General features: G+C 38.1%; 1 protein-coding gene across 3 annotated transcripts in view; it reads left to right on the forward strand.

Annotated features, from left to right (window-relative positions):
• The window catches only part of FAM49B (family with sequence similarity 49, member B), a 99,881-nt gene that overhangs the window by 50,301 nt on the left and 36,290 nt on the right, over positions 1-13,290 (forward strand). For 2 of the 3 annotated variants that reach the window (XM_004679592.2, XM_004679593.2), the window contains exon 2: positions 3,618-3,656. The gene's annotated coding sequence lies outside the window, so the exon portion shown is untranslated. Of the gene's footprint in view, positions 1-3,617; positions 3,657-13,290 lie in introns of those variants that run through there. The other variant, XM_012723042.1, reaches the window with a different exon arrangement.

The following is a 13,290-nucleotide window of genomic DNA, read 5'->3' on the forward strand; positions in this document are numbered from 1 at the left end:
CAGGAGAGGTCTGCCTTGCCATGTGGATTACCTTCGGGGCTGGGGGTCAAACCCGCACTGAAGCAGATGCGGTCAGCTTGCAATGCAGCTTCCTAACCCATTGCGCCACCAGGGAGGGCCCTCTTTTTAAATTTTTGTATTGAATCGTTATCCAAAATTTTTTCTGTTTCAGTCCTTACAGTGCTTTATATTATCCCTACTAGTAAGGTACTACTTTCCTTTTTTAAATTTTTTTTAGTTTTGAGAAGTTAGTCTTTTCCATCCAGGATTGTTGTATCTCAGTTTTCCGTGGAATTATTTTATTACCATTTATCAGATAAAATTCACATCATTGTGCTGTAGTGATTACCTTATACATCTCTCATGTGGAATATTCGCTTTGAATTTACTACAGTTTCCTGCTTGTTGAATTCCTATTCATTCATCATAATCTCTTTTTCACTGTAAGGGCTTGTTCATATGCTCTTTCCTGGTGTCTCTTTCCATACTCTCTGTCCCTAGCCAGACACTTTTCTCCCAGTTGGCACAGCACTGCATGTGAATGTTTTCACGGTACTTTATTTTATGTTGGGGCATAGTAATCACCACAGTGAGACTGGAGACCTCCAGAGAGCGGCACATGGCACCTGGCAGGGTGTCTTGTTTTGGTACTGTGTGCATAGTAAACTTCCGAATAAATTACTGATGTGTGTATTTTTTACATCTGTATGCATTGGATCTATTTTGGTTTTTCTGTTTTCCCCTGACTGTATACCAGTTTCACTATTTTAGTTATTACTGAGTAGGATGAGTCTTTCTCATCTCCTTCTAAAATTTTTTTTTACATATTTGATGTTTTTTTCCTCATATGAATATAGAATAATTGTTTCATGCTCTTAAAACTTATTTGGATATTTGTGGATTATATAATAATGTACTTTGGTGTGTCTGATTGGGCCATAGTAATAGGTCCTTAAATTTCAATGCTCTTTCTCTTTCTGAGATTGCCTTTAAGATTGATTTGTGTGTGTTTAGGGGAGATTAAACAAATTGAGTTCAATTAGATTTTGTCACATAGCAAAACGAAGGAGAAATGCAATCTAGGTTTTGTAACCAGTTAGATTCATGTAGTATCATTTATAATACTCAAAGATATAAATGTGGGTGATAGAATGCTAAGAAGTCATAACTCTTTATGTTTTGTGTTCTGCTGGAGGCAAAGAAAGTTTTAACACTTATTTGATTAACCTGTAGGTTTGTGCATTGTAAGATGCCTGGATTATCCTATTTACATATTATTTAATATTCACTGTTGATGACCTGACATTTGGTTTCTAAGGATGAAAGCTATTACAAGTGTTTTATTGTTTCTTGGTTTAAGCATTAGAAAGGATAAATAGATTTTTTTCTTAATAGTTTTTGCAAATGGCATCAGTTTTTCCCTGTGGTTTGTGAAAGTACCCAGCCAAGCCATTTATTTTGTTTATTTCTGGGGTAACTGAAGTGAACCTTAGAGAAGGGTGCTTTTCTTTGGCAGGAAAAACAGAAATTCATTTCTTAACGTAGTAACATTGACCCAGGAGTTTTTGAGTAATAGTTATGGCTCCTGCTCATCATCAGCCAAAACATATTTACCTCTGGGCTAAACTTGGTGTTTCTAAAACATTGAAAATTAGTGATAACATCTGAAATTATAATGAACGTCACCAAAGAATCCCCTGCATCTTTAGGGTGGCCTGTTAATAGCATTGGCATCGCCAGATTAAACATGCATGTTTTTGTTCCAGTTAGCACTTGTAATGTGGCCCTGGCATTGAGCTTTGCCACTCCTCTTCAAAAGGTTCTTTAACACTTTCACACAGAATAGATTTAATATTTCTCATGCAGCTCTGTCTTCAGCTTTGGGTTAACAGGAGATAGAATAGTAGGTGTGAAGATTTTAGGTAGTGACTTTGGATATGGAATGTCAGATGTGAGAGGAAAAGATAGTTGCAGAGGAATCCCAGTTTTTACTTGAGCAACTGGAAGAATAGAGGTGCTTTCACATGAGATGGCAAGGGGTTCAGGAGGGGGAGTTTTACAGGTAGATGAGATGATTTCACTTTCAGATCTGTTGAGTTTGAGATACCTATTAAAGCATCCCAGTGGTTATCTTAGTGTGGAGTTGGAGAGAAATGTCTGCACTGAGTCTATCAATAGATTTGAGAATCACAGATGAAATGTATAGTCATGAGATAGAATGATAATCTCACAGGGAGCAGAGGACCCAGGGCTGACCTCTGGGGCATGGCACCTTCAAGGGTTTGAGAGAAGACAAGGTCAGTAAAGGAGATCAGAGGGGAGCATCCATTGAGGTGAGATGAAAAGGAAGGAGTGGGTGCCCAGAGGGCAAGTGTCTGAAAAGCAGAACCTGCAGCAGGAACTTGTAGATGCTGGTAGCTTTTGGGTACCGGTTATGTGGGTACATGTTAACAAGAAAGAGAAGTTGGCGACCTGGGGCAAGTGAAACCTGGAGGAAGTCAATCCAAGTGTTAGAACCTGGTCATTGTTGTGAGCAACAGGACTTGATCCTGAGCAAGCCTCTGAGAAGATGTGAGTAATAAGCCTCAGAGTGAGAAGGGGGACTTAATCTACCAGAGCCCATCTGTTACCAGCCAGGGGTGGCCCAAAGGGTGTTGGTGTTAACACCTTCACACTCTAGGTTCTGTGTGTCTTAGACTTGTTGCAGAACTCTTGAGCAGAAAGCAAGCCCCAGTAGTGCAGTTCAGGTGACAGTGAAAATGTAAGCTGGTTTTATACAGCCCCGCTTCGTGTACCTTTCTTTAAACACTTACTGTTTGGTCTGACCTTCTACTACAAAGTTTTCAGGGTCTGCATTAGATTTACAACAGGAGATTAATAACATGCAGTACAGATATTATTCAAGTCTTCCACCACTTAGTCTAGATTTTCTGCAGCACTTTGTCGGGATGAGTTTTTTTCCTACTAGGGTGACAGAGACCACCTTCCTTCAGAGATGAGTGCATTTAGTTGCTCTATCCTCATTAGGCCATGGTTGCTGCAAGATAGTATTACTCATCATGGCAGAGCAGCTTTGATCAAGCCATCTAGGTACTCTGTGGATGCCCTTTTGTCCCCTTTGGGGAGCAGCAGCTGTAATTCCTCAAGGCTGGTAGGGGGAGTGTGCAGGATTCCTATCCCCCATAACCCCAATATGATAACCCCTTCTTTAGCATGTTGGTCCTTTTCACCTAACCTCAGTAGAAGCTGAAATGACCAGGCAGTACTAACTGCCTCAGATGTTATTCTGTGTCTCCTGGCAGGAGCCCCTCTCTCTCTCCCCTCCATAACCAGAATTTCTAACCCAGTGGAGTTCTGGATTAAGCCCTGATAGTGAATTGGGTACATTTCTTGGATACCTATCAGTCTTTGAATGTCTTTCTCAGGGTTTTTCTTAGTCCCACTCCCAGTAGTCCTCTGGAGGTAGTTATTGAGGTAATCCTAGAATCATCTAACATATGCATGTGATTTGTGATAGCCTTCAAGCACTTTATAGTCTGAATTAGCTTTAATAAAATTAAACTTGTTTTTAAAAGTTTGATAATGCTTCAGACCTTTTTCCTTTTTTCTTTCTTTAGATAGTGGGACAAGGACTGAATCACCAGCACTGGCTGAAGGTAAATACGTCGTTGGCGGGAATGATTATTCAAATTCAACTGAAAAGTTATAGTTTAGTGAAAATCTATATTAGTTAGGCACAATTTAAGAGAAATGTTCTTCTGTCCAAAACTCAACTGTTAAAAAGTGTTTTTAGGAAAAACCCTGTTTTAAGTTTCTGGCCTAGATAGGAAGTGGTGGGGAAAATGCAAATTTTTTTATAGCTTTCTTTCAGTAGGTTTGTATTTTCCTTTGAATTTCTTTTTAAGCCATTTGAGCTTTCACCAGCATAGTTGACCAGGAAAGGTCTAAGCCACTTCCTTGTAGTTGAAACTATTTCTTTGGAAAATAGAAGGGAACATATGTGCATACTATTGTAAATATGAATTCTACTTATTAATGGTAATTGATTTTAAAAGTCTTGAAAGAAGACTTCAAGAAAATAAGACATCAAGAAAATAATTATACAGTTAAAGTGTCTTATGTATTTAAGCATTTATAATCCTGTAACCATTTTAATTATAGCAAACTAACAGGTATTTGAAAATGTTATTTTTTAAAATAATGCATTGTGTTCTTAAAGGAAAATGATCACATTAAAATCTTTCTCTGTGCTCTTCCTGGTCCTAAAGAGCTTATTCCTTTTCAAAGCTTGTCTACAATTTTAGTCAACATGGTGGACCTTTGGAATTACTATCACCTCACCTACTCTCTGTTAAAAAATACAGGAGTTCTCAACCATTTTTTGTGTGTGTGTGTGTGTGCCGTGGGACCTCTTTGGTAATATGATAAAATCTCTTCTCAGAATAGTCTAATAATGATCTGAAAATAAAATAAAATACCTAGGGTTATAAAGGAAAAATGTTTAAATATGGTAAGCACTTATTAAAAATGTTTCTTATATTAGAGAATAAGTTTTAGCAACAATTTTGCTAAATGGTGTAGTTTTTAATAGTGATAAGTTTGCATTAATTATAACATGGAAATACCTGTGATTTCTATTAGTGACCAATTCATAGGTATTTCTGTTACTACTGTTGTCTATAAATAATCTTGATTGGAAGATTTTACATAGAGGTTGGGGAACTGTTCCCATCCAGATTCACAGTCTATTCTCTCTGTGGATTCTAGATTAAGAACTCCTATGAGCAAAAAGTTAGCCCTTTCTCTCTTCCTTGAGGAAGGATAGTTTTTAATGTTCTTTATAATCTTAAAGAAATAGAGTTATATATCCAATTCCTTAAAAATATTCTAATGGCATGGGCTTGAAGTCCTTGAAACATCTTTGAAAAAGCTTCCTGATTACTGGCCAGTCACAGAAATAAGTGTATTTTGTGGGAAAGGGAGTTAAACTCTCCCTTGGAGAGTTACTGCCTTCAGAGAACTCACATTCTCATTCATGCAACAAGGCTAAACATCCACAAGTAAAATATCAGTTTGAAATGCTAAATTTTACAAGACAAGTGCCACAATTGGCTTGCCATAGGGAGAATGAGTGAATTATGTTTTTGTTCTGGGGGCACAACAGAGGGTCATGACTTGTGAAAGTTACCAAATGGTTTGTAGTACTGAGGAGAATGAACTATACATGCCAGCCTTAACTAGGCTGGAAGGGTGTCTGGAATATGAATAAATACACAGCACCTTAGCTGACCACAGGTAAAGGGAATGGCAGTTATTGAAACTTGATTGGCCTCAGAACAACACTTCTGTTTATTTTGAAGGGGATAGGGTAGGATACCTGATTTGGGTTATTTTGGTTATGGCACATTATTCTGTCAATGTGATCGTGGTACCCTGTTTTAAAGATGGTCTCAGAAGTTGCACTGATCATAGATTAAGCTCTACTTTTAAAAGAGTAATTTGTGGCTTTTGCCCACATCAAGTTTTTCTAGACTTCAGTTCCTTTCTTTAAAGTTAGAAAGTTGAAAAAAAAAATTAGAGAGTTGAGCCACATGGTTTTAAGTGGTTTGATGAACCCTGTATTCTGGGCTCAGACTGCCTATCTTTTCTCAGTCCCTTTTTTTCCTTTCACCCTCTTCTCCTTTTTCTTTCCCAGCAACTTTAGACATATGGTAAACATGTTCAGATCACATAGTTAATGTGAATTTTGGCATTTATTGAGTATTGCTCTTATATATGATAAGAAACTGTTAAATAGCATTCTTAATTCAGAAAAGTTTAACTCATATATACATATTACATTGTGGTGTTATTTAATTTCAAAAACCCATTGAAAATATGCTTCACTATACTGAGAATAGAGTACCTCCTTTTTTTGTTAAATCAAGTATTTATTTATTTTTTGTTAAATCAAGTATTTAATGTAATCAGCTTTTACTTGTTATTCAGGGAAAGGTCATTTTAAAAGTAGTCATGGAATAAGTTATTAAAACTTACTCAATGAATATGTCTCTACTCACCAATGAACTGAAGTACAATAATATTTTTTAAAAACAATATAATTTGGCCCTCCCTGGTGGCGCAACTGATTAAAACACAGCACTAAGAAGCTTAAGCCACTCCCCACTCCTGCATGAGTTTGATCCCCGCCTGCCCGGGAGGAGACCCACATGGCGTGGCAGACCTCTCCTGACCTGCCCGCTGCTCCCCTCAGCAGTGTACTTTGTCAGTCGTCCTGTTCTGCTCCCCACTCTGTCTCTCGTGAATCCTCTCACCCTCTGCATCTCTGGCCTGTATCCCAGTTCTGTATGCATAAATAAATAAATTTTTAACAAAAGAATAATAATATAATGGAAAACATATGTGCTTATAATTGCCACTTCTCTATAAGATCAAAATGTAATGAATGTCCTCTGTTGGGATTTTTCAGCATTATAAAAGATACTACTCTATAAATTTAGAAAAATTAATCAAGTATATTCTTAAAAATATTACCAAGAAAATATATGGTTTATTTTTGTATTCTGTTTGATTTTGATGAGCCAGAGGAGTGATTTGATTTATGTTCAAGAACAAGGGATTTGAGTATCTTCTTGTAATTTTATCCTGTTAATTCCTTCTGAGAGTGAGACCCTGAAGAGTGGTAGAGAAATATTTAAGGACATTTCTTAGCATCTGTTGCTTTTCCTACTTATTTTGTATTTTTTTTCTGTGGGAATTTGATTCCTAATTTAGACATTTTAGTACTAGTACTTGTACTAGTATTGACTTAATAACTCTTTCAGAAACACTTAAAATTTTTCTCAATATATTTGGATGAATTGTGTGTACTTTATTAAGACTAAGAACCAGTATGGCACAATGATTATAAGATAGCTGTTGGGAACCAGATTTGCTTGAGTGAGAATTCCAACTCTGTTGTTTACTAATTATTGACCTTGAATAAGTAAAACTGAAGTTACAAATTCTTGAACCTGCAAATCTTTCTTACTTACAGGCTTCTCAGAAGTAAAAGGAGGATTGCAGTGTTACCTGATAGCATAGTTGGGCATTATGATACTATACATTCAGTATTTAGCATAGTGTGTGGCAGACAGTAAAAGATGTTGACTTTCAGTCTGTGCTTAGAGCACCCAAGACCCTCTGGAATGTGTTTCAGGCATAAAAGTTAAGTTATGCAATGGGGGAAGTGGTTCTGTTGCCCCTAGTTGTTTTGATCTATAACGTTTAACAAAGTCTTTATAGTAAGTAATTCCTAAGTAACCACTTCTAGACTTAAATTTCTTTTGGAAGATAATCATCATAATTACTACACAGAAAGGAGTTAACCTTGTTTGTATTTGTTTTTCTTAGGTGAGAGTATGTGTATGTGTGTATGTATGTATGTTTGTATGTATATACTTCATGGGTAAGTTTTGCCTCATTTTTATGTATTTTAAGAAACTCCAGGTGTTTAATGGACTGACTGTTCAGCGGCATAGGGATTGTTTAGTTTGGTTCTAGGAGGCCAGTGAGAACTGAGACAAAAGAGGAGAACTTAACAAGTAGGTGCATTTCAACCTACTACAAGTTTTGTGTGATTCTTGAGGACCACATTCGTGTTGGGAGTAATTGTGCATTATCCTATCATTGACTGAAGTTTCTTAAAGTTCTAAAAGTTGACTAAAGTCTAAAATTTAAGTCATCTGCATATAGAATGGCTTACTTCTTGGGTGGAATCATAAAGATAAAATACTTAATTGAAGGCTAGATGACTGCTTGGTGTGGATGTTGTAAAATAAATTCATACTAACGTTAGATGGTTCCGTTTAACCCTTCTGTTTTACATAAATCTTAGTCTGGTTAGGCTGATTTAACTAAGTACTGTGAGTTAGGTGGCTTTGACAACAGATTTATTTCTCACAGTTCTAGAGGCTGGGCCTCCACATTAGTGTGCAGCATGGCTTTCCTGTTCATAGATGGTGACAGGAGAGCTCTCTGGGTTCTCTATTTGAAGTGCACTTATTCCATTTGTGAGGGGTCCACCCTCATGACCTAATCACCTCACAGTTGTCTTAATTACAGTGCTGCCAATGTGACTTGAACATACAGAGTTAGAAGAGACAGAATACATTACAGTGTAGAATGGTCCCTACTCAGTCTAATATTCTTTTACTATTTATTATTGATGGCTGGATATAAACTTTCTCTGCCTAACATTTTCCATGCCTCACAGAGACTGTTAACATTAAGGAGAGTCCCCAGTCCAGCAAGAAAAAACAAGCATACCTCATTTCAGAGAGCACTTTATTTTTTTTAACTTAAGTTATAGAGACAGAATTTTTTTTTTTTTTAAAGATTTATTTATTTGTGCATACAGAGCTGGGGTACAGGCCAGAGGCTCAGGGGCTGCGAGAGGCTTCACCAGAGACATAGTGGGAAACAGAACAGACAGATCAATGAAGTAAACTGATGAGGGGAGCAGCGTGCGGGTCAGGAGAGGTCTGCCGCGCCATGTGGTCACCTCCGGAGCAGGCGGGAGTCGAACTCATGCGGAAGTGGCTTTAGCTTCTTAGTGTTGTGCTTTAACCCGCTGCGCCACCAGGGAGGGCCAGAGACAGAATTTTAAGAATAAAACAAATGTTAAGAATCTCTTAACTATTTCAGTCATAGTAGTATAGCTTGGGATAGTGTTTAACCCTATGTGCCAAATTATGGCATATCTCCTTGAAATTGGCGCACTCCTGCTGTTCTGCGTCCCTCCTTTTCTGAAACTCTGAGTGGGAGGAACAGCAGTGGCGGTGACATATTTCGTCTTTTCAGTACCAGGTAGGCTTCTTATTGTGGAGGGAGGGCTGAGTCTTGTGCTCATTTTGCTGAAGTTTGGTGTCTGGAAAGAGGAGCCAGCTTTCTTGGAGAGTTAGAATGTTTATGTGTAGTGGATGAGAATGTTTTTGTGTCCCTTGTTGATTTCTGTGTAAGAATGTACCCCAAAAGACTTATTTCTGAGCATGACTGCTGGTGTTAGGATCAAGATTTTAAGGATGTGCACTCTCAGTGAGCTAATGTATAAGAGCATGAGAAATACCAATGAATATTGCTTAGTGATGATAGAGAATATTGTGGAAAAATACCATTACCATCTTGGCCAACTATTGTGTTGGCGGTAAATCTTTGTTGTTAACCTTACCTTGAAATAAAGTTCTTACATACTGTGATCCTTATATTTGAATTTTCCCTTGGTAGTTAACACCTTTTATAAGCTTATTCTCTGTTTTGTAAAGTTAGTTCTGTTTCATTTGACCTAAACTCACCTCATATGGGAATCCCACAGTTTAGATAGTCTCTTCTTTGACAGATAGCTTTTTTACTTGAATTGTAATTTATTAACTCAGCAAATGTTTTTTGAGCACTGACTTTGTGAATGTCTGTCAGAGTTTCAGAGGTGGGGAAAAATGTGACTTGAAAGGACCTCCTATAAAACTCATTAGGGAACTGGCATGTTCTGTCTTTCATGAACTGTTCTATAGAGTAGAAAGAGCTGGTGTATATAACAGACTTGACCGCTAAATGAACAATAACAAAGAAAGCCAGTAGGTTACTCTTACTTATGAAATAATCCAGTGACATATTAAGCCAAATATAGGAATAAAAATATTTTTAAATGACCAGAAAGAATTGATCCCAGGAATGCAAAGATAATTTAGCAGTAGAAAATGTATTCTCATGTCACCTACCACATTTACAGATTAAATGAAAAGACGGTTGATATTATAAATATGCCAGGTCTGCTTCAAAATGATTAAAATTAATGTTAAATAAAGTAAAAGTTCCATTAGGATTTTTTTTTTTAGAACTTGACAGTCACATGGGTGAGTAAAAAGTTATTAGCGAAGGCAGTTTTGAAGCTATGTCAGTACTTACCCATGAAGCACACATAAAGAACAGACCTACAGAGAAAACTGAAAAATTGGATGGTGTGATAAACAGCACCAGAAATAAGATGTATTGCAGACTAGGAGAAGATATTCATCATTGTACACAGCGTTAGAAAGTTGGTGTCCAGAATTCCTATTAGAATTCCTGAAGCCCCTGTGGAGCTTTAAAAAAAAGGTGTCATGTAGCAGTTGGAGTCAAGCCAGGAAAACATATCACTCTGGATATTTCAAACAGAGGCAAGTTAAAATAGAGACGGGGGCAGTAAAAGGAGAGTTAGAGGTAGAGAAGTAAAGTGCACTTTCCGGATGGGCTGTAAAGTTGGGTACGTCTGGTAATCAAGAAAATGTACACTAAAACATCATAAAAAAGTAAGTATTTCCTAATCTAAAAATAAAGTTTGAGATCCTGGAAGATAGGAAAGAAGTCTTTTAAGAGTGGACAGTTAGTCAGTAAAAATGTTTTGGAGAGCAGTTCGGCTTCGTGCAGCTCAGCCGCAGAGAGGCTGAGTTAGAGCTTAGACTGTGACAGTCTGCTCAGCTGTCCCTGGGATAGCTGTGTGCGTCGGCGTGTGTTTCTGTTGTGGCTGTGTGAAGCTTGACTGGTTAAGAGGACACAGTGAAAAACTACCGTCTCCTGTAGAGGAGTAATAAATAAACTGGCTTCTTTGACTAGGGGAATTGTGTGTAACATCTAAAATTGAGTAACTGGGTAATTCTTAGAAAACTGTTGAGTAAGAAAAGTAATTTTTTTTTTTTTAAGATTTATTTATGCTTCCAGAGCTGGAGTACAGGCCAGAAGTGTGGTGGGTGAGAGGATTCACCAGAGACAGAGTGGGGAACAGATCAGGCAGATCTACTGATACACTGCTGAGGGGAGCAGTGGGCAGGTCAGGAGAAGTCTGCCATGCCATGTGGGTTAGCTCCCTGGCTGGGGATCGAACTCATGCTGCAGTGGCTGCTGAAAGCTTCATAGTGCGGTGCTTTAACCTGTTGAGCCAGCAGGGAGAGTCAGAAAAGTAAATTTTGATGGGCTATATCGATACCATTTATGCAGCTTGAAAAGTAGAACTCTACGTATTTTTTATGAATACATAACCATAATAAAAGCCGTGGAAAGGAAGCATACTTTAAAGATAATGAGATCCTTATCGATAGAGAAAAAGTCCATTAGAAGGCTGGAAGGTTAACTGTAGGGAGACATTTGAAACAGTTGTGGCAAAATGTTAACTGCTTTAATGTAGGTGGTAGAGTGAGTATGATGTATTTTTTGTTTGAATCACTTGTAATTTCAAGAATTAGAAAACAGGGAAGAACTAACAATCAGCTCCTTTGGGAAGCCTTTGGTTAGATGTCCTTTTTATGTGTTCACAGCGGCATTTGCACACTGTGAAAGCTGCTCTGTCACTTGTATATGTGTGTGGTCACATATGTATTTCATTTTTTTAATGGATTTAAAAGTAGCATAAAATTTTAAGAAAGTAAATTTAAAATACTATTTTTTTCAAGAAAAAATACAGATAATTTTGGTTTTAGGTTTTTTATTAATGCTTTGTTTTTATTTCTTTCACTTTATACACTCCTAAATTACTTGCTATGCAACATTGTTCTAGCTTTTTTAATACCCTGTGCCTATAACCTGATTTACCACATTGGAGCAGGGGGCATTTCTTTGCCTTTTTGTTCAAAATTTGCAACTCAGGCAGTAATTTGCATTGGCGGCTTCCATTTTCATGGCCGGGCAGGGAGCGGCACCAGCACGTCATGTGTGAGTCTCCCTCTAGGGCACCGTACCGACAGTCTGATGTGGCTCACCTGAACAGCATTATTGGCCTTCCGGCTTACTACAGTTGCACATGTGGCCACACATCCTAGTCATTTAGTTCAAATAATCTAAATAAGAATTCCCTTTCTAAAAATACTCAATCTAAGTGTGTCCACTAGATGTCAGCCTTAGGAAAGATGCAGTGTAACCTGCTGAGTCAGCGGAAGCCATGTGAGCGATTCACTGTAATAAGATCACCGATTAGTGTTAACTCAGATATTTTGAGCTTCAAGATTAAAAGTCAAGTCTCCTCATTTCCATCCCACACATTTAAGTCAAGTACCCTAATTCCATGTGATCACCAGGCTAAATAAAATACATTGCTCTTTACATGTGTCGGGGACTCCTGGTGTGGTTTGGTCCTGTGATAGTAACGGTCATTCCTGCTTCAGAGGAAGGAGAATCAGAGAACCCTTTGTTAGTAGCTATCATCACCCAACAACAGTGGATTAAACATTGTTGATAAAGGTTGAGGATTAAGATACTCGGTGGATCTTCTTCTGTATCAGTCAGATTCCATTTTGGACAGGAATTTAGGTATTTCAGAACAGGGGGATTGAATATGTGGATTTTCCTACACAGGTGTTGGAAGCCTGAGCGGAAGGAGAGTGCTGAGCGTGTGCTATGTTTTTACTACCTTTCTGACACCAACTCTGAACTGTTTTTTAGCGTGTCTTTTGACACCAAATGTGTGGGGTTTCCCCTGTTCTATAGGTACCAACTAGATGTTCTACAATTATCATTTGGATTCTGATACTTTAGTGTATGGGGTCGCTGTAGGTCTCAGGAACGAAGAGCTCAGCCCCACAAGACTGCTCTTACTGCAGAAGCCAGTTGCAAGGCCAAGGCCTCCTGTACTTCTGATGGGTCTGCTAAGAATCTGGGATTCCACTGCCCCTCTCCTCAGGTGGTTATGAGTCAGAACTAGGGAGCACTGTGCTCTGTACCAGTGTATTACGAAGGGTAGGATGAAATACACAAATGAACTGCCAGATGAGGTGCAGAAGTTGATGTCTAGAAGTGTCCTGCACCCCATGGGGTTGAGGTATGTCACCCTCCCACCATGTAGATGTATTTACCAACCTGGAAGCTCATCACACCCCATCATTCCAGGGTTTTATGAAGTTTCATTATGATTATAATGAAACTGATTATAAGTCAGCCCCTTTTCTTTCTAGAAGTCAGGCTATGGAGCTGAAAGTTACCACCCTTAATGCATTGTTCTTTCAGGCAACTAGCCCCATGTTGAAGCTGCCGAGGGCCTTTTAAGAGTTACCTTATTAAAACAAAAGGCTTATGCACCCAGGAATTCCAAGGGATTTAGGAACTCTGTTGGGAATCTGTGCTGAAGATCAAATACATATTTATTGTTACATCACATGCATTAACTTAGGTGTTAATGATAACATAGGAAGCAACTATAAAATTGGAGAACAAAAAGGGAGGGGAAAGTTAGGCAGAACCTGGGGGAGCTCAAATGAAGAAATTGCCAATTGCTGTTCTGTTCCTAGC

The sequence above is a fragment of the Condylura cristata genome, unplaced genomic scaffold (assembly GCF_000260355.1).
Source record: "Condylura cristata isolate star-nosed mole 26May11 unplaced genomic scaffold, ConCri1.0 scaffold00009, whole genome shotgun sequence".
Taxonomy (NCBI): Eukaryota; Metazoa; Chordata; class Mammalia; order Eulipotyphla; family Talpidae; genus Condylura; species Condylura cristata.